Genomic DNA, 26,889 nt, shown 5'->3' on the forward strand with positions numbered 1-26,889 from the left:
CCGATCTCAGTTTTTTTGCTACTTATTCTTAAAAAAAGGAAAAAAAATTCTTTACTTGGGGAAAAAAAAACCTTCAGAGGCTTCAGGTTCTTCATTCACCACCCCAACCAGAAAAATCTGCACTTGCTTAGTGACGTAACAGAGAATACACATTAATATAAGTGCTACAGAACGTGTTCAAATTTTGAATATGAAGTACTGAAAGTCTATAGCAAACTCTTCAAGAAACCCCATGACTGCAAGAAATACTGAAATATTTGTTGAGTAAATTAGAACAAGTCAGTGTTAAGTAATTGCAAATTGCTAATAGGCATTCAGGAACTAGGAAAGCTAATAAACTGAATACATTTTTCATCAAGTTTTATTTGGTTGTTTTTAATAAAGAACCAAGATATCAGTACTCCTGTTGGGTACAGCACTGCATGTCTTGTAGCATTAAAAATCTTTCACCAGCCACACTGCATTGCAAACATCTAGAAAAAAAGGGGTTCCGGTAGTTTGGGTGCCTAAATAAATGCAATTCAGGGGCAGTGGTGGTGGGGGAAGAGCTGACAAAAAGCCCATCCCAGGGAGCCCCCTGCAAGAAAATGGCAAATCTGCACATCATCCTAGGCTCTGTGTGCATTATAAAGGCTGTAGAGAAAATATTTACTGCTGTGCTTTGAGGATATATTATAATAATGGTCTCTCTCCCCACAGACTGAAATATATGTGGACAGAGTTAGCGATAAAGGCTACAGTAATAAGACAAATATGAGAACACTTGTTTGGGTGAGTGCCACTATTCTAGGATGTCACTGGCATCCTATAGAGTATCTGTTGGTCTGTGTGGTCTCATCTCTGCTCCTTCAGATACTCTTCCTGCTGCCGCACGATTTTAGAGATACTGCCTTTTCCTCTTCCTCCAGCCTTCGCCTGTCTCCCTCAGCCACATCCAGGGACTCTTCCTTCCGGCTGTATCTCCGGAGCCTCCCCATTTCCACTGCCACGCACAGTGCTCGGTAGCTGCTTCTGGAGCCTTGCCTTCCCTCCTTCGTCTACGGCTCAGATCTCCACAGGAGAGCAGTTAAAATGACCATCCATTACTGCAAAATCCCTGGACACCATCTGGGAAACCAAACTTTCCATCTGCTCTCTCATATGGAGAAGATGCTTTGTAGTGGAGATGGTTGAATTTTCTTCAACTGACAAAAACAAAAACCAAGCCCTAAACATTTTTATTAAAACCAGAAGCATGTTCAGGTCCTGGTATTTCACCAAGACACAAAACATATTTCCACAGGAAATTAATTTTTTTCAAAGTTTCCAGCACCCCCCTCCCTTAAATCAGCCCTAAACTTCTTTAGCAGCCACATGAACTCTCTGATAACCTCAATGTGCCGTCACTGTGGAAAAGGCAGATGGAAAAAATTCTGACCGACACAAAGAGGAAAGGATGCCTCTCTACCAGGGGCGTCCAACAGTAATTGTCTGATTAATCCTCTTCTGTGCCTCTGGAAAGCTCCCGCCTGCTCACCGCAGAGCTACACAGAGGCTCTACAGCCGTCCTGCTTTGCTTGGAGCTACACTACAGAGTGGGTAAAGACAGCAAAGACACTGCGCGTCTCCGAACGATGGCTATCAAGCCCTTGCAATTTTCTCACGTCAAAATAAATTTTTACCAACACTTCTCAGTGTGTGCAACGGGATCTTTGCTGAAGCTTTTACGATCACAGTGAAGTTGGGCTTGCAAAGGAACTAGCAGTCAGGAGTGTTATATGTAGCAGTGGTTCTCTACCTCTTTTTACAGCCTAAAACTCACTTGAAAGAGTTGGAAACACTCTGAGCCCCGCCGAGCTCAGCTTTTTTCCATTCTCTGCCATCTCCCTCGGTTTCCATTGCCCTGCTTTGCCTCCCACTTCTTCTGCAAAAGCTGGTTTTCATGCAGGGATAACTCACAGGACCAGCACGGATCTGGAGTCCACCTCTCACCTACAGTTTATCCTGTCTTATTTGTTTGAAACTACAGTCCCTCTTAATAAGGCTATTTTTTTTTTTTCCATGGCTTAGATCATTATAACTAATGTTTGTAACTTCTATTTGGAAAGTTAGGTTCAGGCTTTGATCTTCTTTAAGCATATAACTTAGACAAAGTTGTTCTATTGAACTGAAAGACTTACATTCCTGAAGTCAAGCATATGCACAAGCGTTTTAAGAATTATGGCTTCAACCTAAGTCAATCCTAAACCTTACATGAATTTTGGATATTAAAAAGAAAAATGTTTTAAAACCCAAGTCTCTAAGGAAAGAAATAAATACTTATATATGTCCACTATATTATGAAAACTACTGTACTTGAATAAGACAGTCATGAATGTTTTTTAGATTTAAGAAAATAATTTTGAAATAAAATATATCCATACATACATGATTAATGTGGCTTCTCTGTTCTCTTCTCAAGAATTATTTATATTCCTAGTGAGAGGGGAAAAATTCTTTCCAGCTAAAGAAGCAGCCTCTTTTATGAATAAAAATGAGCTTTTTTTTTTTTTTTTTTTACAGAAAAGTGGAAAAAGGGTCTTTCAGTTTGATTTTCTGACATCAAAATAATATGGTGCAACTCTGAATATGATCTTCTCCTCTCTTTGCTTTCTACCATGTCAAATATTCATAACAGACTTCAGCAGCACTTAGAGACTCCAATGAGGCATTTGGTAAAGTACACACAATAAGTAGGTAGTCATGGCCCAAAGAGCCTACAATGAGAAGACAGGGATGGAGATAACACAGACGGAAACAATAAAGTAGCACAATTCAAATAGTAAGCAGCAGTTATCCCACACCCATTTCCTTGCCATCACAACAGAATGATTTCCCAGCATATACATTTATCATGAAGACTACTACAGATAGCTGTGTTCAGCAAGATCGCAAAGATTCAAGTCAAGAAAACTCTATGAGGCCAGATGCTTAATGAGCAAAGAAAGAAAACTGGATAGAAGTGTAATCCACATGTCAAGTAGCCACATTGCAAAGCAGACATTAGCCAGGGAAGAAATGTTAGAACAAAAGGTTTCTGTAGGATCAGGTTACTAAAAAGTGGAGAGCTCTGGAGACAACCCAGCCATTTGGACAAGTTCCAGAAAGTGAGGAAGGCTACCTCCTGTAGAGTTCTCTCCCTCACCAGCTCAATAGATGGTCCACTTCTTCAGACTATGGAAGTTTTTTCACTTAAAGCAATGTCTTGAGCCATTGGTGACGTCCTCATTCTCTTCTTGGGACACACTGTAATACCTGAAGTTGCTACAGGTCTCTTGTATTTACATACAAAGTTTGCTAAAGGGTCCTGAAGAGCATTTGGGGGCTTGCAGTAATTATTTTTGGCTCTCCAGACCAAGTGTCTATTTTGTGCTTGTTTGTAGCTGCGGGAGATTGGGCTCTGTGATCCCAGGGGTCCAGCCCAGGTTCCTTTCCACTAGCCAGTCCTCAGAGCTGTGACCAACAGATCAAAGGCTACTGATGGCTGCAATAGCATGCATCTTCACTTTGCCAAGGAATGGAGGTCAAAAAGGAAAGACAAGAATTTGCAAAACTAGACTGGTATAGAACAAACATGGGTATATGAGCCTTCAACCAATGTGAACAGCCCAGAGATGAGAAAACAAGGTCAAACTGGAAATGGCATAGAGACAGAAAAGGAAGAAGATAGACGAGTGCAGATTCAAAGGAGAATAACAAGAATGGCAGGAAAAGAAAACTAGTCTTTTTGTTTGCCTACATATCCAGCTCCCGGCGTGCAACTTCCAACAGCACACAGGCAAGATTATGTTTTGAAACAGCAGTTTGCTGAATGTCTTCTCAGAAGCAGCCTTTTCCCGCTACCTGATCCATGCTGAAGATCTTTGGTGACAAATAAAATACCGATAGGTTATCAGACACAAGGACAGCATGTATCCAAAAGGTCCATTTGTAAAAGCAGCAGAATGAAACTCTCCAATAAAAATAAACTGTGAAAAACCCCCTGCCTAAATGCTGCCCAGCGGACACAAAGAGAAGTTTGGATTGTGTGCAACCCCTGCCCCAAAAGCACTAGAGGCTCTCTCGTGACCTCTGTTCCCGGCTGTCTCCCAGCAGCTGAGGGTACAGAGCGGTGGTGCCTCCCCGCTGCGGGCAATGCCCCGAGGAGGCTCTTGCTTTCCAGGAGGCTGCCTTGCAGTGGCTGAAACAACACAGATGCTGTCAGGAAAGCCAAAGGAGAGTGGAGAGAGGTGCCCTGATGGTCAAGAATTGAACAAATAGTACATTTTTCAGAAACGAAGGTCAGCTATTTGTGGCCTCACTGTTACCTACTACTACTTGTTCTCCACCTGCAGAGCCAGAGGTTTAAAAGCAGTTTCAAATCACATTCACCATGAATTTTTTAAAAATCACTCTCAGGGTGATACCCAGCTGCCTTATTTGCCAAACCATCTCAGGAAAAGCCTTATAAAGCCCAGTTTGTTCTTAAACGATAAAAAAGAGAGCGAGTTATTTGCTTCAATATTGTAGATGTCAGTACTGATCCCACTCAAGGTAATAGCAAACTCCCTTTCAATTTAACCTCACTGGGACACTTGGCCACGATTCTTTAGTACAGGTACACAAGTGAGTCAGTCATAAGTTAAGCTGAACAGCGAATCAATTTGTATCATTTTCCATTAGTGAGTAATAGACGGGAAATGTGAAATGTCATTACAGGGCTGGTTAACCATCTGGTAAAAGCTTCTGTATGAACAGTGCAGATGAACTACATTGAAATATTAAGGAAACATCAACTGAAGCTATTTAGCCCCTCCAGAGACCTATAGTTCACGCATGGTGGGCAGGTAATAATGTTCAATTATTCTGGAAACAACTAAACAAGTCACTGTAAAATTATCTCATTTGCACTGGATCCAACGTTAAGTATTTTTTAAAATATTCATCATTCATTCCAGGTAACAAAACAAAACAACTAATCAATCTCTGAGGAACTGCCCATAAATCAAAAAGCCATACTGAGAAGCTGGCAATTTTTCATTATTCCAGGAGTAATATTTTAAAACTGACAAGCTGACAGGGTGGTCCAAGTCTGTGACATTATCACATCTGTGATGAACAACCAAGCTTTACACAATTACAGGAGGAACTGTTAAGAGTTACTCTAACAAGTTATCACAGAACTCGTGGAAAAAGAAAGACTTTTTTTTTTTTTTAAATCTGAACTGAATTTACTTAGTAGACAAGTTATTAAAATCAAGTCTTGGCCAAATTAAAGGCATCTTGTTATTACTATGCAGAGAAAAAGATTTGGTTTTGCAGCGCCTTATGGCGATCAGCCACAGCCTTTCACAAAAGACTCATCTGAACCGAAGTGTACATTCAGCCTCTATTTATTTCAGAGCAAGTTGACGTGACAAGGTTAAAAATACTTCAGTGAATGGCAAATCGGGTAGTAAATTTGAGGCTATCCTGCTTGCAAGTGGTGCACATTGATTGATCACCTGATGGTGGTGACAGCACATAAAAATAAAGTTGTCCATTGCTTTACATCCATGTCTGCTGCTGATGTATTTCAAGACCCTACCAATGTCACCAAACTGCTGAAACAGGTAAAACCAGGGTCGGTAGAGCTTCTGGTGAGTCATGTTGGATGCTCATCTTGCCTCTTAAGCCACTCCTAACTGCTGCCATAACTTAAGGTACGAGTGAGCAAATCCTGAAAGTCCTTTAAACGCACGGCCCAATTCTGCACAGTCAGGCAGTGATTGGTTACATGCGCATGAGGAAGATTTGAAAGAGAGCAGGCAAGGAAAAAGGACAGAGCCTAAAAGCCTGGTTTAGCAGAGCAATGGTATTCAAGCATATGGGTCTTATGATAGACATGCAATTTATCACCTTTTTTTTTAATAAATTTTTTTTTTTTTTTTGTAACTCAGAGCAAACACCAGCTGCATATACAGATGGTTTGGGAATGGCTTCTGTTTTGGATAGTTCAGTTTAGGAGAAAACTTCATCCAGGCTTGTGCTGCAGCATAGTTTGCTGTTTTGGGACTCGGCACAGCAGAGTGAGGAACTGCAGAAAGGAGGTTTTGAACGTGGACCCTGAGTACATACAGCATCATACACATGCACAAGCATCCCACAAGACAAGCCAGTTCCCAGCAGGCATGCAGTACCTCCATAGAGCGCGTATTAACCAGGGTATAGTAACAATGTGTTTAGGAAACACCCTTTACACTTTCTTGGCAAATGGCTTGACTATAGCTAAGTATGGAATGGGGAGGCCACAAAAATTTTGGGTGATATGAAGTGAAGGATGGAATGTCTGAACTACCTGCTGTTTTACCCAGTTTGCTTAGTTCATAAAGCAGGGGATGTCACATGTATAAGAGCTCAAGATGACATCGAGTCATATGGGCAGAAAGACGTCACTGACTGATGTGTCTGAAAGGTTCTGTACCCAGTGCCATGCTCAGATTTTACTCTTAACTAGCTCAAGTATTTGTTAACAAAAACTGGGGACAGGGCAAGGAGCGTTACTTCTGTTTGCATTCAGATGCACACAAAAAACCAGCAAAGTGCTGGTTTTGCCTCTGGTCTTTTTATTTTGCCCCAGTTCTTTTCACTTTGGCAAGTATACCATAAGATACAAGTGCTTACTTCCCTCATTTTTGTCCTCTTTCTTCCCCTGCTTCTCTCTTTTCTCATCCATTAAAAAACAAAGGATTCATATGTTTTTAAAAATTATCACTCTTAAAATTTTGATGATACAAGAACACGAGAAGTTTTAGAATCAAATTGCTATATATTCAGACGTGGCCACTTGCATAACACAGCCTCTATTTTTGGACGTTTATCCTCTCTATCCGAGCCTTTAAGCTTTGTTTACATATTCAAATCCTGTTGTGCTTCTCAGGTGCCAGGGGCAAAGCAGAAATCATTAGGTGGTAATATATCATCAATAGTAAAAAGAGACAACTTGCAAATTCACACATTCAAACTTCAGATCTGGTTCCTTCAATCTTCAGCAAATTCTAAGAACAAACACCACAGCACAAGTCTAAGTATTTTAAACACAGCTTTTAAATTGCAAAATGCTCACAAAGGCATATGGTTCCATTGCCAAGAGCTGTGTACTGCTGAATCTGAGGACCTCTCAGAAATATTCTTCAAGCGATTTTTGTTAAACTCTCAAACTGCAAATCTAAGGCTACACCTACATTAGCAAGCATGCGGCCTGATAAGAGTGAATTTATAGAGTGAAAAAATGGTGTTGAGTATCTGATGTGCAGATGATACATGTTTCAAGGGAATTTACTTCGGGCTAGTTTTAGTCTGGGCCTGTGGATTGAATATGTAGAAATAATTGGAGAGCATTAAGAACAACACTGGAACACATTGTCTGGTTTCATTTAATCGAAAAGGAAACCCGTTTGTGTACTCAGAGACTGCTCTGTGCTGTGAGCCAAAGCGTGGTAAGTGGCAATGATCAGGAGATCACTAATGTAGCTGACCCTAATTAAGTGTCAGTCTGATCTACCAGGAAGGTTCAAATTCACATTTCCTAAGACAATTATTAGCAAATTTAATTGGAATAGTTATATTTATGGTGCTAAAGAAATCTCAGTGATAACAGAACTTGTCTCAGAATTGCCAAAACTTTCCTGTCCCATTCTAAGGATACTTTGATCAAAAATACATTGGAAATTCCAGTGTGTCCTTGCGAAATTCCTGTACATATCAAACCTAATGACTGAGGACTAGGGAGAGAATTTGAGCCAAGTCATGGTTCATAACTTGATTTTGAGCCTGTTGCAGTAACACCACCCTGCCTCACGCCAGTTTGATTTAGAGATAGGCTTTGTGCCCAGCATCTAATTTTGTATATAATTACAGATTTGATGTTTGTAATATGGTCTTTGTAAAAGAAGGAACCCTCTGAGGAACCTTCAAACTACACCAACAGTCTGAATAGCTGCTTAGGTTGAGACTCAAATGCTTAAAAAAAAAGACAGAAGTTAAGAGAATAGATTAATACAGCTCAAGCATGCTCATGCTCCTTATCTGCTGCAGCACTGGCCCTTGGTCAGTGCAGGAAGCTGTCCTCTATACAGACGTGCATACAATGTTTAGATGTGGAAGTGGTGGACTGAGATTAGGATCACAATAAACCAGGCTTGATTTCAGCATGTAATGTGAGGATTATTGGCTATACCTCCGAGATGTGTTTTCTTTTTGCGACTCCTCCTCCATTGGCATATAAACTGCTGAAAAGCAGGAATTAGACCCTGCTAGTCAGCAGGACTGATTCTGCAGCTACTTTTGCTCCCTTGCTTCTTTCATCCTCAGCAATCTTTAGCCATGCTGCGTAGGCTTGTCCTCAATAACAAAGCGATATGACCGGCAAGATTCTGTACAAGATCCACAGAAAATGGACAAGTAACTATCAATTTTAGACATGGCAATGCAATGATTGCAGCATTACACTTTCACATGTCTCTACATCCCTTTGTGGAAGATTAGTCTGATGATAAAGCTGGCACTACATTTCAAAATTACTCAATAACCCTTAAGAATAACTCAGACAAGAACTGAATTTTTTCCTCAGAAATTACTCACTGAGGAGACTTCTGCATAATCCTGATCACAAACTGTAACCAGATTGGTATCTGTTAAGATAATATAAAGACCGTAGAGCTGCAATTCTTAGAACTGAAATTGAGACCAGTGCCAACTTTATTCTCTCATATTTCTGGGTCATACAGCTTGACTGGTTGAGTATTTAACAGGCAGTGCCAACCTTAACAGGCATATTGACTTCTGGGACTGGTAATATACTTTATTGACTGGGTACTATTCAGAAAGTAAATCAGAAGCTCTTGGTTTTACTTTTCAAGTAACCTGCAAGGAGATTAAATTATTAAAAAAAAATATAAGATCTTCACCTACAGATTTCTTCCTAGTTTTGATACCCTGAGGCAACTCCTGTTGATATAAAAGCCATTTTGCTAATAATTAGCTACTAGTCAGTTTGCTACCTCTTGTGGAGGCAGGAAATCAGTGACTTAGTTACCACATGACTAAATATGTACCACAGTCTGTAAACCTGCGTTGCATTCCAGAACTCATAATTGTCACTATTAGCATATTGTTCAGTTTAGCTGCAAATTATATTCCTCCCTGTTCTTCAAAGTGCCATTTTTTAAGAAATTATGTTCTATAGCAAAGCCAACATTCAGATATTCTCATCCAAGCCGATTTTTAAGATTGATGCTCTGCTCTGATTAGGAAAAGAAGATGGATTTTTCTTTAAAATGAAGCATTTTTCGTGAAGTCCTTCACTTCAGGCTGTTGCTAAGACAAAAAAATCGACCTCTTTCACACAAGGTCTTTTAGAGAGAATTGTTGGTGCACTGTACAAGCACAGGGAAACAGGCCATGCAGCTGAGAACAGGTTTTGAACTGAGCCACGTGAGCTGTTTCTCAGCTGCAGGACTTGGGATTGCTCCTAACTTCTGAGTCCAGGGAGCTTCTTGGCTAGGCTTTTACACCACCCAGAATCAGGTGAGTCCAACGTATACGTCAGCTTGCCCCACACCCCACTTCTAGAAGAAAACCTGGCTATGTCAGCCAAAGGAGAGCTGAGGTGCAGTGCGGCCAGGTCACTGGATTAAGTTAGGGTGCCAGGCACTCCACGATGGCACACAGTCTAAACACAATGTGAAAACCATTTTAGGAGTTGTACCTAATAGGAATGTGATAACTGGGTGGAGAGATGTCCATGTACAACTCTAACTTGTCCCTGAGGAAAAAGAGCCTATGGAGAACAAGCGCAGGCAGGTAAAACCAGAAGAAATATCAAGCAATATTTACCTCCCAGAGCAGTAAATGCTTGAAGCATATGAGATTGGGCAAAAGGGCTGGGCAAACTAAGTCAGTGAGATGCTTCATGCCAGTAGTCTTCTGAATGAAAAGTCACCTCCTTGTGCCACTCTCCTGGTTTCTGGCCATCCTCCTGACAAGCACCCACTCTCCCAGATGCGAAGCAGCTACCGTCCGTGCTCCCCAGCAGCTGCCTCGCAGGACCCTCCGCAGGACTGCGTGTCGCTGAGGCCCCGGCAGCTGCTTTGCCCCACTCCCTTCTGATGCTGTTTCCAGCCCCCAAACCACAAGGAACCACTTTACACAAACCGCAAGCAAGGAGAAGACTGTACTGCAAAGACAGCGCTCCTTATTCTGCAAGAGTAAGAGCAGAAGGAGAGATTGCAGAATCAGAGCGACTTTGGCACTTCGCAGGTGGAAAAGGACCTCTACCACTCACTCCCTTTGTGGAAATGTTGATGGAAGGTTTGATGTTCTCCCTCTCCATCTCTGTTACCAATAAATAAATAAATGTTCTGGGGAAAAACCTGGGCGAGGTTTTCCTGTTCTTCTTTGGAAGACCTCAACCTTTCTAATTTCAAAAGTTTATTCAAAGCATCTGACCAGCTCAACTACTTGACTACTGTCACCCATATGGTGGTGACAATGCAGCATGACCAAAGACAGCTGTGGTCACAGGCCACTAATGGTATATTATAAAAATCCATTTTTGCAACAAATATATCTCGTAGCAAAGCGTTCAGAGTTTATTACATATATGTGGAATATAAGAGCTTAAGCAATACCCCAAAGGAGTTCTACAAAAGGTTAAATACTGTTTATTGGGGAAGATGAGCAAGTCTGCAACAAACCAGGGATCTGAAAGGACATAAAAGTTCACACATTAGCTGGTATTATAGAAAAATTCACCTAACTAGCAGAATGGCATTTTTTCCTTTTGTTTTCTCTGTCACAAGACCCTTTTCTTTTACCTAACTAAAAGTAGCTCACTATTAATAACTTGATAAAATGCAGGTCAGAGGTGACATTAGGAGATCATTTGCAAGTAATGCCTGGAGCTAGTAGAAAAAAAAAAAGGATTTGGAATGAGTTTTAAAAATTTTACCTCAATCAACAGACATCTGTGAAGATTATTTGGCTGTTTTAAAGCAACAGAGATGTCTCAGCCATTTCTATTCCTCATTAACTGATCTGCTACAAACCTCACTGAGCTCGCCTGCTTTATATCTGGATACAGCATTAAAAACTCAAACAAAACCAAAAAAGGCCCTCCCTCCCATTTTTCTGTACACATGTGAGAGATTGCATTTCTTCACCTGGGATTCACGTAAACAAAGATTTTTTTTAAATCTTCTTGAATAACTGAAGTGGTGGTTGACAAGAGCAGATTAAAATAGGGTGCTGCACAAGGCTTGTCAAACGTGTCCTTTCTAAGTGCAACATGGTCGTTCCAAGGAGCATTTCAGGGAGAGCATAAGGTGAGGTTAGTCATGATTCATCAGCTGTCCATTTTAAAGTAAATTACTTCAAACCAGAGGGTGGAAAACCTGGGGGAAGTAAAGATCTCTTAGCTCCTTACAGGGAGTTAGATCCTGGATGAACATCTGAGAACATGAGTAGGGAGCTTATGGGCGAGATCTGCTCCATTTCTCACTTCTTCCCTGCTGATGGCATTCAACGTATTATATGTCTCTCCCATACACAATTACTTCAGAGATTTTTAAGAGCAGCTGTTTCCATGTGCATGTACCCTCTCCCTTCCCAAATTCCACAGGCACAGGTGGCACAGTGACAGAGAAAGCACTCAACTGGAGCTCCCTGGCAAGCCTACCAGGTAAGGAGGAATAGCCCTCTGTCCCAGCCATTGTCCTCAGGCAATGGATCCCACTGCAAACCTCTTGGTTTCAGCTGATTTCGATTTTTCTGGGCTATCATTAAGATTCAAAACAAATAAACTGAATGTATAATGGGAGCATACTGCTCTCTTGCAACATCTAAGTTCCTCCAGGAGAACGCTTCCTCTAGCAAGTCGTCCAGTCAAAGATGCAGGCCAAATTGTTTCTAATAAAGTTTCTTCAAACCCAGAATCCACATTTTTTGTGCTTCAGCCATTACAAGAGCCACTGCCCTCTAGTAGCTTTCCTGAGCAGCTCCATCACTGGCTGACTTGGCACTTCACAGGGCTGTGAAATTCCTCCATTCTCCATTTCAACCTCCATTCTTGGCAATAGCTGGAATTGGTTTTCAGAAGCAGAAAATTTCATTTTGGCAGCAACCCAAGGGCAATTCATGAGAAGTCGGCTGAGCTTGGGGCTCAATGCTATCATCACTTACCAGGGTTTAGTGAGTCCGAGCAGGCAATTTGCCTTGGGTCACAAAAGTATTAGTCCTTTCACACAGTGAAAAATACTACTATGCTTTCTCCCACTTGACTTTGTCCATTCTTGACCTTACTAACAATTATGATTTATTGTTATAATTATTCATAATTATTCCAATATCTGCTGTTTTACAGACACTGTATGTCAACATCTGTAGCCTACATAGTTCATAAGATTCCCTTGCTTGAAAATCCTCCCAAAGGAAAATCATGGCACAGCAACACTAGGAACAAGAAATATTATTGTATTGTATTAATTGTACAGCAATATGGCTGTGCATTGCTGTGGCTAGTAACACACGTGTACAAAGGGTTTCAAAAAAAAATGAGCATATCAGTATTATGATGGGCAGAAGAAGGTTTCTATGCCTCATGGAAGGAACAAGTTTTAATGATATATGTTAAGGAATTATTCTTTCCTATTGTCCTATATGTTTCAGCGTACAGTAAACTGTATATTTCTAGAAATAGTTGGTAATTTACCTCTGCTGTTTGCTGAAACAGAAAGCTTTTAAATCCAAATTTAGAGACATAAAAAAAAAAAAAAAAAAGACTGTTAGATCATCTCGTCCATCCTCTGCCAACCCAGAACTGTTCCCCAAGTTTGCTAGTGGTTTGTCCGATGCACTACTCAGTGAGTCAGGCAGTGAGACCTAGTGCAGCACCTTGGGGACACTCTTGCACAGTTCAGTAAGACTAGTCAGCTAAGAGATTTTTCCTAGTATTGTTTTATGTAATGATGAGATCAATAGGGTGGATATCTGGCTTACCCTAGTCAGAGCTGTTGCTGGGTTCCCTGCTGCATTTCAGTTTTAATTTACATCCTCTAATCCGCTTTACATTGAACAGCACCGTGCTTCCCTTAAAAAAAAATCTCATGCTAACCCTGTACATCCATCACAGAATAAATAAAATAGATAAATGCTCAAATACCTGACCTACTTGTTCAGGCTTTGTGAAGGTTCTGCCAAAATTTGCTGTATATCAAACATCTGAAGGAGGCATTCTCTCTTGCCTCATTGCCTAGAACGGTTTGTCCCAGATTTTTTTCTTAAATACCAAACCTCAGGAATATTAATATTCTTTGCAAGACACAGTGCCTTGAAACAGTATAACAAGTAGATTTTTATAAATCTGCCAAGACTTGATGATGTAGTGGCAGTAGGATTTTTTTTTATTTTTAAAAAATAAATCAAGAGTGTAACGTCTGTGATCGAGATAGGCCCAGAACATGGGATCAGGAAAGCTCCAACAGCTGTGAGCACGGACGGAGAGGCTGGGTGACTCTGAACCCACATCTGGATTCAATGTTGGGCCGGTTCCTCTCTTTGGAATGATTTGCACCAAACGCATCAGGCTGAAACATCTATGACCTTTCCAGGGAGGCAAGGATAGGGGAGCTTAATGGCTAATGCAAAGATCTGCCTTTTGCAGACTTGGCACTTCCTAAAGGATCTTTCCTGGTGACAGCATTCACAAAGCAGAGTGAAAATTTATAGCCTCGTGTTCAAGAAGGATATTGGATAAGTCATTTAATAAATGCTTCACGATGATGCGACCTGGCGGTAAACAAGCAAGTTTCCAGTTCTGATACTGATGTCTGCAATATGCCCAAGGCAATTTAACATTTCAACCCCATTTTCTTTAGGAAGGAGTGCGCATCTACGAGACTCAACCAGCCAAAGGCATCGCCAAGCCCTTACGCGTCCACCCGACGGCTCCGGCCGGATTCCCGAAGGCGCGAACGCATCGACCGCCCAAGTTTCTTTCCTTGAAAATCGGAGGAGCTTCGCGGCCGGAGAGCTCAGCTCTGGGGCATCGCCCCGCCGCCGGGGGCGGCCCGGTCCCGGTCCCGGTCCCGGTGGCGGTGGCGGTGGCGGTGGCGGTGGCGGTGAGCGGCGCCCGGGGTCGCTGCCGGTGCGGGCCCGGAGAGGGGCAGGCGGCGGCGGGCTGGACGGCGGGAGCGGGGGCACTCGAACCGGCAGAGCACACTGACATCTAGTGGGGGTTTGGGAAAGTACCGGGTTGACGTCTGAGTTTGCAACACTCAAAAAAAAAAAAAAAAAAAAAAAAAAAAAAAGCATCGTTATACAGGCCACTCGTTTTCAACCATCAGGCAGATAGATGCCCAACTTCACATGGGTTTGGGGCCAAAAGAAATTCTCATTGCATTTCCCTCCTCACCAGTTTGCCTTCCAAGCCCCAATGAGCAGAAGTTGCAAGGTATTCCATGTGGGAAGGGAAAGTGTAGTTTTCATTTTTTCGAGGGGATAAAGTGTTTTCTGAGACGGGATTTGTTAACCATGTCTACAAGGAACCATAGCTCCTGAGAGCCTTCCAACGCTTTTTGGGTTGGGAGCTGTTACGTTTACCATGGTCCAATCCAACAACACAGACCATTTTGTCTTCTCCCATTGAGAGTACCTATTTAAGAATTAGGGGTTAGAAGAAAAGAAAACCTTTATTCCTCAAGGACATTCATCACTAGACCCATAGTGTTTCCTAAGTGCCGATGTGGGATTGACCTTCACTGCAGATTTCTGCAGAAGCAGCTCTCAAAGGGAGGAAAATTGCCCTATACCACCAAATTATTTTGCAGCCTTTTATCCTCCTCCCACTCCATCCCCATCACGTCCAGCTCTCAGAAGACCAAGACAAATGGAGGGTCTGGAGAAGAATATTTATACTTGGCCAGGGTGTACTATTTCTGAAACAGCTCTGGCATTAGCACAGAGAAAGATGATCCTCTTCCTTGCCCCAGCTCTATTTTGGCCACAGTTCCCACTTACTTTCCAGGTGCAGTTGACAAGTCCCCTTTTGGGGTCTGAGAGGGAAAAGACAACTGCAAAGGCTATAGCCAACACAAGACACCTTCCTGCAAAGGGAAGTAGCTCCCTGTAGAGGAATGTAGCAAGAGAAAGGGACAAAGAACACTAGAGGTAAAATACTTTCAGTTACATACTCCTAATATGACTTTCTTCCTTAGTTTAGCTACGTCCCTCCAAGTTCACAAGACCAGGGGCTCTGGTTTTGGGTTTGAGGGGGAGTGGGCTAGCAAAACCGATTACCCATTCTGGTCTGACACTGAAGGCTGAACTCACACTGAAAGCATGCTGCTGTAGGTAAAAAAGGGAGTTAATGATGTATAGTAGACTGAAGGGACCCCATATTAGCCAGTCATGCCCAGCTGCACTGCCATCTCCATCTCAGTGACCACCGCTCCAAAACTCACAGGCTCCTTGTCTCCAGGAGACTGTAAATAGTCAGCTGAACTTGATGCTCCCATTCCAGCATTGCATCCTCCACCAAACAGTTAGGCACGCACTGTTTTCTGACACCTCTCCTCCCATGACAAATTTAGACAGCTTGGGTCATGTACTACCAGCTGGTTACTGACACAAGACTCCTCCTAAGCAAAGGATCTGCCTGCAGCATTTGTAAGTGGGAAGATGTGTTTTCTAATTCCTGCTCTCAAGGTCTCCTTGAGCACTGTCCTCTGGTAGTTATTGGGCTTGTCCTCCGCAGCATCTCCTAGTTATCCATGTCAGACAATATGAGGGAAGCCTGGAGGAAATCAGCTGATGCAGAAAGCAGATCAGCTCTTCACTTAGCATGCAGCAGGACAGCCCTACTGGGTGAGCATGTCACTCACTGCCTGTGGCTTCCCAGCAGCGGGTATACCGTTTCCCTTCGCGACGCGGTACGGCTCAGCTCTAATCAAGTGTGTGATGGTGTTACCCTTTAGCACTTGTAGCCCACCAGGGATTATCACCACAAGCTTCTGTGCTGGTGTTTCTGAAGCACGTAGAGGCAAGTTGCTGGGATGTCAGAGAGCTGTACAGAGAGCGTAAGTCACTGCGGTGGGAAACAGGCACTTCTTGTCTTTCCTATTAAATACGCGGATGAGAGGGAATGAATAACAAAGCCTGCTTGTTGTATTTTCCTAAGCAAGGCATGTAAAGCTGATTATTTGTAGAATGAAATACGTAAGCTTAACCTATGTATCTGCCAAAACTTTTTTAATCAGCCAGGGTTTTGAAAAATTCCAGCTCCTGCACCAATTGTGTTTATAAGCGTAGTATGTTTATTTAGTACTGTGCCATATGAAGATTCCTCTCCCCCCACGTTGTTAATAAGTGGGAACAAAGTTGGGGCAACATCATGTTTTTAGAAGGTATGAGACTTCAGGGAGGGGGAGGAGAGTGACTTTAGGATGTTTTATTTTCACCTAAGGAAAACCAGAGTCTATTCTAGCCTGCTATGAACACAGAGGGTTGTTTTAACTGTTTGTTGTTGTTCCTGTTGTTTGTGACTAAATAGCACTAGCAGATGAAATTTTTTGATACGTTACTGATTGCTTCTAAACAGCTTCCCTTCCATGACTGCAGAAGTCAACATCAGAAGTTTACACTGAATTTTAAGTCCAGCTGTAAAAGGCTTAGACTTTTTAAAGAACGAAAAAATAAAGCACACTGTCCTCTACATCAAAATGAAAATCAGGCTAAAGCTGCACAGATGTGCAAAGTTTCATTTTGCAGTAATTGTCACGTAGTATTTACATTATTTCTGTACAAACTTCAGGTTTTGGAGAGTATTTTCTTGTTCACCTCACATCATACATTGCTAAAGGGCCATGGAGCCTTCCTAGCTTTTGAATGTGTGCAGACAGTTCTGACTCGCAGAAACCATTTGAAAGGAGCCAGAAAAATGGTTCACACACTTCTTCTGAATACATATTGAACAAATCTTTCCCAAGCACTAACCTAAACAGAGCCAGCCTGTAATAAAGCCCAAGAACTTATTAATTCACAGAGTGCAGAAGCAGGTGCTATGAGTCTGCTACTTCTGTAGTTTTGGTCTGTGCTTCTCCTGTGATAGTTTTTCCTACTCTCATTTAACTGTTAGGGTAAAACTTACCTTTCCAATATACAGTGATGAAGTGAGCTGTAATTAGCAAGGGAACTCAAGAACTGGGGATATAAAATTCACACTCTCGAGCCACAAAAAAACTGCCTACCTTTCTACAGTTATTACAGAAGCCAGTAAAGGGGAAAAGGGACATCTACCTTATTAAGATCCAGTGGCCTACATTTTTGCTTGAGAGAAGTGCTGATGCAGTAACCTGAACCCCATCCCATTATTTTCCTAGCTCTCTGCCAGTGCAGTCTGTTCAACATAACATCTTGCTGGTGCAGATTGCCCAGCTCACTGCTTGCATTCATGCAGCAATGCACCTCAGAGCAGTGGTGGCACAGCGAGACATGCACAAACCCTTCTCCATTAGGAGAAGTTTCCATTTTTCCTGCCCAGATGAAATTCCAGTCACAGGTGTGGGATGTTTATTTGTGAGAGAGAGCTAGAGGGTAGTAATGTATACTGTATAAAAAGTCAGGCAAAAAGTCTCTTATAAGAAGCAAGCAGGATGAGGGGGGATTTAGATACAGGATGAAAACTGTAAAACTGGTTTTAATATTGCTATTATGCTTCCATGGGAGGGAGAGAATATGTTAACAATTTTATATTAGAGGTAAACACAATACAAAAGTAAGCCTCTGAGAGATCACCAAGCCTCTCCTCCGTACTCAGGCTATATTTCTTTTTAAAGTAATAACTGAACTTCCTTTACAAGGAAAGTCCTCAATACTTAAAGAAAATCCGTACACAACGGCATCTCAGTTCCTGAGTCGTATACATAATTATATGATTGAAATAGCAAATGTCATCAATAAGGCTGCATTTGTCTGTTACAATCATTGTCTGTTAGATCGTTGTTCAGTATAAACCTATGACCTGGATGTTACTTCTCCCATATAGTAACACAGAGCAATCGGGACTGTGTTTGAAATACACACTGAAGGTTTGTTCCCCTGAGGGTTACACCGTCATTTTGCTTATCCACTTCCTCCACAATAATTCTGAATTTATCAGCCAACTTCAACCAGACTTGAGAGAGCAGAAGCTTCTGAGATATTAGGTTCCTAAGCATTTTCTGAAAATAAGCAGCTAGGCAGAGAAAACTGTCCCTACGAATGCTTCCAAGGTAAGAAAGGCAGCAGCAGAACTGCATTTACTAAACAGCCCAGAGACACCACAGGGATGCTCACTGCTGCACAGGAAACAAGGTTTTTTTGGCCCACTTCTTACTAAAATACAAATACTTGTGGCTTACCCTGTTACAGGCCAGGTGTCCTCTGTAATGTCAGGGCTGGGACCATCCTGGGAGACAGGGAGTTGTGAGGGGTGCAGAAATCCAGCTTCACAGGAGCCCACCTAGAGCCGTACAGGATATTCAAAGGGAGACGGGTTCTGAACGTAGGTGCCAACTCATACATCAGTTACTCAAAAGACCCTCAGCTTCCTAAGAAACAAAAGTACCACAGGTTACTACGTACAACACCCTGCCCCCAAATTTCCTTGGACTTAACTTGCTTAATTGCCCCAAAAGACATGAGCTTTTGGGCAGAGCAGAGAAAAATCTTTTCTGTTTCAGGTTCTTCTGGGAAGAACAAAAAGCAAACATTATCCAGCATAAAAGGACCTGAGAACGAAAACCATACTCACATGAGCTTTCACTCCAGCTACAAAGCAGCTTGGCTACACTCAGCTAAGGCAGCCACAGCTGGAAGACTGGGGAACTTCAAAAGTCCTGCTTTAATCAGAGCCCTTACAAGGAGAAGTAAGTAAATTGTGTAATTTTTCACATGTGCGACACTCTCCATCTGCTAACCCTCCCTCCCCCAAATGCAGAAAGACTAAGTCTCAACCTGCTTCTCCCCACTCTCTTCTGCATTTCAATTCCCAGTGAGGCAGAGCTGGGGACTGTCCTTTCCAGCTTAGCAACTCAAACAGGTCAGGCACCTCTCTTTTCCTGCTTGTAGCCTTGACCTTAAACCTTTGAAGGGTATAAGGTCTGTAACAAAATTAATAACATTTGAACTTGATTTCTGGTGTCTCCCATGCTGCACCTAATATTCCTGCAATATTTAACTATTGAAATTCTTGGTGTGGGCTAAAAACACCTGCTGCAAAACTTGATGTTTTCTGTTTGGTATCAAATTTTCAAGATTGTGCTAAATTTTGAAGCAGCAGAACATTTGTTCTTCACTGTACTTACTTATGCACACACATAAAATCAATATATGTGATTCAAAATGTGTGTGGTTAATGTTATTCACAAAGATAATGCTAACTAATTTAACTGGCTATCGCTACATACCTGGATAAAGGGTGCAAGAGGAAAAAGACTTGTACCAGTTACATCTTGCACAGAAGACTTTAATCCCTTTCACTGTTAGTGTCAGAAGAAAGTAAGGGGAAATAAAACTGAAATCACTATTTCTGTTCACCTCCCAAAATATAACACATCATGAGCCTGAGTGAGAGCTATTATTCCCCACCCCTCCTTTTGCAGGCAGTAGGTGCTGCTGTAAATCCCTGTGGCTGACTGATGAGGTAAAGACAGCTTTTCAACCTTCATTCCATATTGCTTGACTTTTACAGCTTTAAAAATTATGTCAATATTGCCTTTGTAGTGCAATATTTTTGTAGTTCTCCTTGGCTCTATTCTAAGTTTGCTTAAAGATAAAAGAGGCGATAATTAATTTGTGCAAAAGAAAAGGCAGATCCTTAAATCCTTTCCTGTTGGAAAGCAAACTGAAGTGTGTGCTTAGTAGTGGTGGTAGTTAAGGGGTTTCTCATATTCCTCCTTTTCCCAAGAGGAAGAAGGTGATTTGTAAAAGCCCTTATTATATAGGAGGATCCACTTACAGTGTTTGAAGACATGAATTCAATCCCAGCATTCTTGTAGACATTCCCTTATTAGCACTACTTACAAGCACCATGCTGATGGAATAAGCTGTTTGTAAAGAACTGGCTCGAAGCCTCCATTTGCAATACTCAACAACCAAAAAAGCATTGCTCTTAGTCATGCAAAACCCAGAATGATGTTAAATATTCTTCTGCTGGAACATTATCCTTTTGCTATCCTTTAAGCCAGACAGAGAGGCAGACCTCATAGCAAATTGCCCAGTGCTCTTTCCTATGGCTTGTTTTTGGATGCCATGCAAATGCCAGTCATTGAGAAGTGGAGCTTTCCAAAATTGTTCTGAACAAGAAAATTAGATGCTGAAGGCAATAGTACCTTTCCCATTGGCTTCAGCAAGGATGGACTATATGAAAAAGCTGCTGCTGGAATCTCGCTGGAAACAGTCCAATTCTATTACCCCCAACTGGTGTGTGTCCAGCAGACTCCAGTTTGTGCCATGGTCCTTAGACACGTGCAGTGGTGTGCTGTGCCTATCCCAGCCTTACGCTTAGCATTTTTGTTTTGTCGGCAGTGAGGCATTTCTTATAACTGTAATAATCTTTTCTGGTCATTGCATTCAAAGTGATGTTCATTATGAAGCAACAGGATTTGCACCTATTCTCACCAGGTGAGATTCTGCCCATCTTCAGAGTGAGCAGCATTTTTATTGGAGAATTCACCACATGCTGCTGTTTCACTTAGTTTTGGCTTAGTGTACCAGCTCTGCACTGTCTTTAAAGAAAAGCTCTGCAGTTGTTTGTTTGGTGATATAGTTGTCCTTTGGGAGAGCTCTTTCAAAAAGCAAGGGGTCATGTCTTCTGCCTCAGTCTCTTGAGTTAAATGTTGGGCAGATCCTAACTTGGTATTTGGGCTGAATATAGTACAACAGAATTGCCTGTAATCTATTTGTAACCATTTCTAGTCACAAAATGAAGTTTACAGCTTATACGAAACAAGCTGTAGAAAGAAAATACACAGGTTCTGTGCCACTGGATGCCCTCCTTGTTCCCCTCCCACCACCATCACATCCCCTGAAGAAAGCCAAACTAGTCACGGAGTAACTGCAAGAAAGATACCATGAGTTTCCACCAGCTGGGAACTGAACGTGGGTCAACTGCTTGTAAGGCAGCTCTGCTCACCTCTGGAACATCAATGTGCACTCCTTGATGGGAAACTAACCCAGAAGGTCCCAGCTTTTGGTACGTTACTGTACTAGTTTCAGTTTGCTGTTTGTATAGTGAAGTATCAGTCAGAAACAATAAATGTGGTAGAAGAAATTTTGTCTGCTCCTCATTGAATTAAAATGAGTTTTTTGAATGGACAGCAAAAGATGGGTTTAGGACAAACGTGGAACATGACAACATGCAGTGTAGGCCATGAAGATCAATTCAGTCAGTCACAGGGCTTACATTAAAGAGTAAAACTGCTTTCTTGGACTGCAGGGTGGGTCCCTTTGACTATTCACATAAGTAAGACAAGAAGACTTGACTCTCAAAACAAATGAATTGCTTAGATCCAAACCACTTCTTAGAAGATTCTTGAAAGGTTTTTTGAACAAGTTGTTAAGAAAGGTACAGTGTAAAATCAGAAGACAACAGTTATACAGCAGAAGAAATATGCTGGATTTGATCTTTTCTATCACACCAGTCTTATCTAAGAGAGATTAGCACTTACTATTTCTTCCTTGCCATTTTGCAGGATGGTAAAACCCTGTTTTTCAGGTTCATACTAGTGCCTAATCAAAACACCTTTCTGATAGGAACCCTGGAAATGTATTGTGTTGATTTTGAAGTCTGTCCTTCACATTTTTCTCTACTTAGTTTGAGCTATGGCAATGGTGATACTTTTGGCTCTGTTGGTTTTCAAGATGTTTCAAATTCAGCAAGTTATATGAGGAAAAGGCCCTGATAGAGAGGCAAAAAGAGACGTATGAGTCATGGGGAACAACTACAAAAAGGAACTGGGGGAGAGGGAGAACATCTTTGCAGGCCAAATGGGTTTCACACTTCTTGAGCTCTTGCCCTCCATTCCCTCTATTGCTGCACTTCTCCCTTCTCCACCTCTCTGCTTCAGGAACTTCATCCTCTTCCCTTGTGTCAAGGGCTCGCTATGTCCTATCACGTTCCCTTTTCACTCACATACAGTAGCTTTCATTATTCCTTATCCCAGCACTGTTTGCTTCATATCTGAGTTCTACAGTCCTCACCTACAAGGAGCCTTATTTTCTTTTCATCGCTTCTCAATACGAGGAGTTGTGTATCTCTATGTGTTCATCCACAACTCCTTCAGTCGAATCTCCAGATAATTGAAAAGGAAAAAAAAAAAAAAAAAAGCTTGAATTTAAGCAAAACAAGAATAGAGTTTCCTGTGTGTACTGGAGTTTTTATGGAATATTTGCTGCTTAAATATACAGTGAGAGGCACATTGTGAATATTTCTGCTGAATACTGTGGTATGGACTATTATGGAAAGGATGTAGCTCCTACAGTACTTAACTGTTTTGGAAAAAGTTACCCCCTGTCTTCTGGGTACTTCCACACACAAAGGACTTTTTGTTTTTTTTTCTCGGCATGAAGCAGAGAAGCCAAGTAAACTACTGAACCCTCCACAGTGGGGCTATGAGTCAGCTCCAGGGAGAATCTAGTCAACAACCTGTCACCTTGTCTGAGCTTTAGGAGGATGGGGGAGGTTTCAATTACTTTTTATCTTCTCAGAGAAAGTGCCTATCACCTGGTTTCTGATGCCAAGTACATCACGGGGACATGGGATACCAAGTTCTTGCTTTCAGTTAAACCACATTCCTTTTTGAAGTTGGGCTCAGCAATTGGGAACGCCTCTTCCCTGCATGTAAGATCTGTGCACTTTAGACTCCCAGACTCCTTGCACGTATAAAATTTTCAAAAATATCCAAGAGATGTAGGAGCTCAAACCACTGCAATTTAAAAAGATAAAGGCTCCTAAGTCTCTTCTGGTGCTCTGGAAAATGTTAACTGATGTCCCTACTGATCATTGCAAGAGGAAGAAGGAAGAAAGATGGACTGTGAGCCATGCCTGGGCCATTTCAAGATTTTACAGCTGAAAGACAAGATCGTTGAAGCCAGTTGTTTAACTGGACCAGGAGTCCAGAGGGAGTGCAGAGCACTGGTGTGAAGTGCTTTCTTTGGCATGTCTGACTCAGGAGACAAGTCTCATGAACCAGTTACGGGTTCTGAGTGCCTTTTTGTGGTTAACTCCAGTTTGAGAACGTATTGCTTGCAATAGTCTAACTTGAAGGTGATGAAAGCATAATTTGCTCAGCCAAGTTACACATCCGAATATGAGGGGCACAATTTCCTGGCTAGTTTCAGATGAAATTAGGTGTTCCTGTTGTTATTTTGGTTTCCTGAAACAGAAAGAGCAATGGGAATCTTAGGTCCACATCCATCTTAGCTGCAGGAGGACAGTCCTTCCAACAGAGATGAAACCACAGCTCTTGCAGATCTGTTGGTTTCTCCATTTTTGCTATCCCCAATTGCTTTCTCCCAGTTATTCTCCAGAAGAGAGTTCTTTGTATCCGGTTTTCAACCATCTTCAGACTGCAGACAGCTAGGAAAAAAGTTGCCAGGGCATGGGAAAGGGGGGGGATGAAGGCTGCTGGGATAGTGATGGCCCATAATTCATGGGGTCTTGTTGTCCTGGCTCATGGTCTGACACAACCAACAAATGGGAGGAGGGTGATGAGACTCTGAAAAATCTCTCAGCTAAAGGTCTGGGAGAAAATCAAGAGGCATAGGAACTGCTTTGCCTGACTATTTCTTGTGAGAGCTCTGAAATGGGTTATGCGGTCAGCCCCTGGAGTCAGATTGCCCCATTCTGGAAAAGGCACCTGTTTCTCTGGACGGAGTCACTCCCACCAGCTCATTTTCTTCTAGTGCCGGAGTCGATCTCTTGCTTGCTGCTGCGGTGCTGCCAGCTGCTGCAGGCTGCATGTCATGGATCCTTGATAATGCAGCACATTTCAGCGGCTTTTCAAATTGTTGACTGCAAATTGGTTTTGGCAGTTTTTCTCTGAAATGAGCCTTACATGGGTTTTGACACTTTTGGAAACAGTCATTACTCAGACAGTTGAGAGTCACTGCAAGGCAGTAGTGATGGATTTGAAATCTGGCCTATTTCTGGCATTTCAGAGTATTTTGTAACGCCTTTCACTCAGACCATACGAAATATGGTATATCTTATCTCCAACAACACTGAGCTCTTGTGCTGGAGATTCAAATGATATCCCTTTCTGGGTTCAGAAGACCTGCCATGTTGAAAAGACAGGTAATGTAGACTAAACACAAGTGAGTAGGTGATTAGTACATATCTGTGTTGTGTGTATTAGAAGAGAATGCAATTTGGAAATGTTAGTTCAAGTATTATTAACTTGGTTATTTTCAATTCTGAGCTCTTGCTGGAAAGATGTTTATTGAATGGGTCATAAGAGTGGTTTTGTTCTCCATTTTTTTTCATGTCTGTAAAATTTGCAAATGCTGTATGCACCCTTATTTACTTTGCAATTATCCTGCAAGAGCAGTGCTTGCTCTCTTGGCCACATTTTTCAATTACTGTAATTCTCTTTTGGTAGGCTTCCCAGATAGTGAAAGATGCAGCCGCACAGTCTCAGAATGCAACGGGCAGCCACTGTCACAGTACAAAGCCTTGCTTTCCTCATATTTGCTCACTTTGCTGATATTTGAGACCACATCACGGAGCCTGTCCTGAAGACTTGCTGCTAGGGTGGGGCCAAGAAGATTTGGGTTTAAATTCATGCCTTTAGAAGGGAACTCAGCTCTGTCTGGAGAAGTTTTCTCCGCAGGAAACAGGAAACGTGGGAATCTGTTCCAAGCACTCCTCCCAATCTGCTGTGTGACCAAATACCCCTGTAGCCCCAATTCTCCTTTTGTGTGACGTGGGTCATACTGTCTACCTTGTTCTGTAAATCTGAGATCAAGGAAAGGCTGTAGACAGGTAGCAAGTAAATATTATTGCATTCCCTGGGGTGAATACAGAAAGCCTCCCCTACAGCAAATGTGCCTCAGTTCTCCTTGCCCTGGGGGAGCAGGCATGTACCTCTGTGTTCACACACCCCGTGTGCCCAGCCTGACCTACACAGCCTTTCCTTTTCACCGCAAGGCCCCCCTGAAACATCAGCTAGCATCCATTTAGTATGCCATTTTCCACACGGCAGCTATCAAAACCTATTTCTGCTCACCTGACAATATAATTTTTAAAACGAATGAGATTGAAGACTTTATATTACCAAACAAACAATAGTAAAAGCTTTTACTGACCTACTACCACTTGCCCGAGGACCTGGAAGTGAGCTACAAGTTGCATGTCACTCAGTGAGCCATTATGGATTCTGCATGCCCCATCCTGCGGGTGAGAGGTCTCCCGTGCTGCTGACAGTGACGGACGGATTTGCAGCCGGGTCTCCAGCGTGTGGAGCTGGGGGTCCCAGCTAGGAGGCAAAACCAAGTCTCGGCTCTCCCCAGGCTTTGCCGAGCTGTTTGCTCCTGGAGAGTCGATGGTAATTTTTCTTATCTGCTCAGAGAGGGAAAGAAAGAAAGGCCCTAGCATAGTGGCCTCTCCTTTAGGACCCAGAAAGTGCCTGATGCCCCCGACTCCCATCAATCTCAGCAGGCACTCAACAGCTTACAAGTGGTGGTGCCTGCTACGATGACACAAGCCTTGCTTAAATTTTGGTCTCCTCATCCTCAAGCACATGTTCATTTTGTTTAGCTGGTTAAAAATGGTGCCATTTTGTTGATCTATTCTGATTTATACCGGCAGCAAGTATAACACTTTCTGTGTATGAGTCTCTGGGTTTGCGTCCTGAAGGCAGCCGGGGGTAAGAAATTTGTTTTACTCTCTCGCAGGTGTCCCTCTCTCTGAAGTTCCTCTCTGTGAATGAGCTCCATGGTAATGAAAACCTACTTAAGCAACATCCTTCTTGAATTTTTGCTTTTAGCATATTTTTAGTGTATTTTTTTCCCCAAAAAGTGATTTTGGCATCTGGTACTCCCAGGACCAAAGTGGATTGCTCTACAGCTGAAATCGAGAGGTATAATAACAGAGGTTTGAAGTTCAGATTTCTTTCATGGTGTGCCCAGAAGCAAGCCTTGCAACTGTAATTATTGTCAGATAATTTTTCATTTTATTGATTTAACTTTTTCCCCATATCACTGATTGTCAGTAAGGACTTTTTTTTCCCCTGGACCATCAGGTGTAAGGAAAAATAACCTGCAGTCTAGTAAAACAGTAATAATTGAATGGTGATACACACAGATGTGGCTGGTGAGATTTCAGGGTTATTTTCTCAGTGGAAGTTACACAATTCCAGAAATCTGAATTTGCCATTTACTTTTTGTTTCAAGAGTTGCACTATTCAGCCTAAGAATACGTAGTTTTTACAAACAAGTCTAATAGAAATAACAAAAGGCTTTTTTAAAACAACATTTGGTAATAAACCCAGACCTCCACTATTTTAAAGATGTATGTAAAGCCTTGGTACCAGCTACTCAAAAATCACTTAGAGACCAGCAACACAGGATCAGATTCTGCTGCTGTTCCTCAGCATGAGTCATTTTTTGCTTCAGCTCAAGTCTTTTGAGGCTAATTTGCAATCAGATAAAACTCAGTGTGAGAAAGAGCAGGAGAGCTGGACCCTGAGTCACTGGGCACTTAGCAAAAATTGAAAAATACCAGAGACACCTGAAATTTTCACTGAAGACTGGTGGTCACCAGCAGATAATTATTATTATACTGGTAACAGTGAGTCTTGGCTTCACTGGCCTTTTACT

General features: G+C 42.1%; 1 long non-coding RNA gene across 1 annotated transcript; it reads left to right on the forward strand.

Moving 5' to 3' along the window:
• Positions 1-15,768: 15,768 nt before the first annotated feature.
• On the forward strand, positions 15,769-26,019 carry LOC142034012 (uncharacterized). The gene is made up of 4 exons (XR_012651427.1): positions 15,769-15,897; positions 16,008-16,109; positions 18,753-18,938; positions 25,966-26,019. It is a non-coding gene; the product is annotated as an uncharacterized LOC142034012 (long non-coding RNA).
• The last annotated feature ends 870 nt before the right edge of the window (positions 26,020-26,889 follow it).

Source organism: Buteo buteo, chromosome 8, assembly GCF_964188355.1.
Source record: "Buteo buteo chromosome 8, bButBut1.hap1.1, whole genome shotgun sequence".
Classification (NCBI taxonomy): domain Eukaryota; kingdom Metazoa; phylum Chordata; class Aves; order Accipitriformes; family Accipitridae; genus Buteo; species Buteo buteo.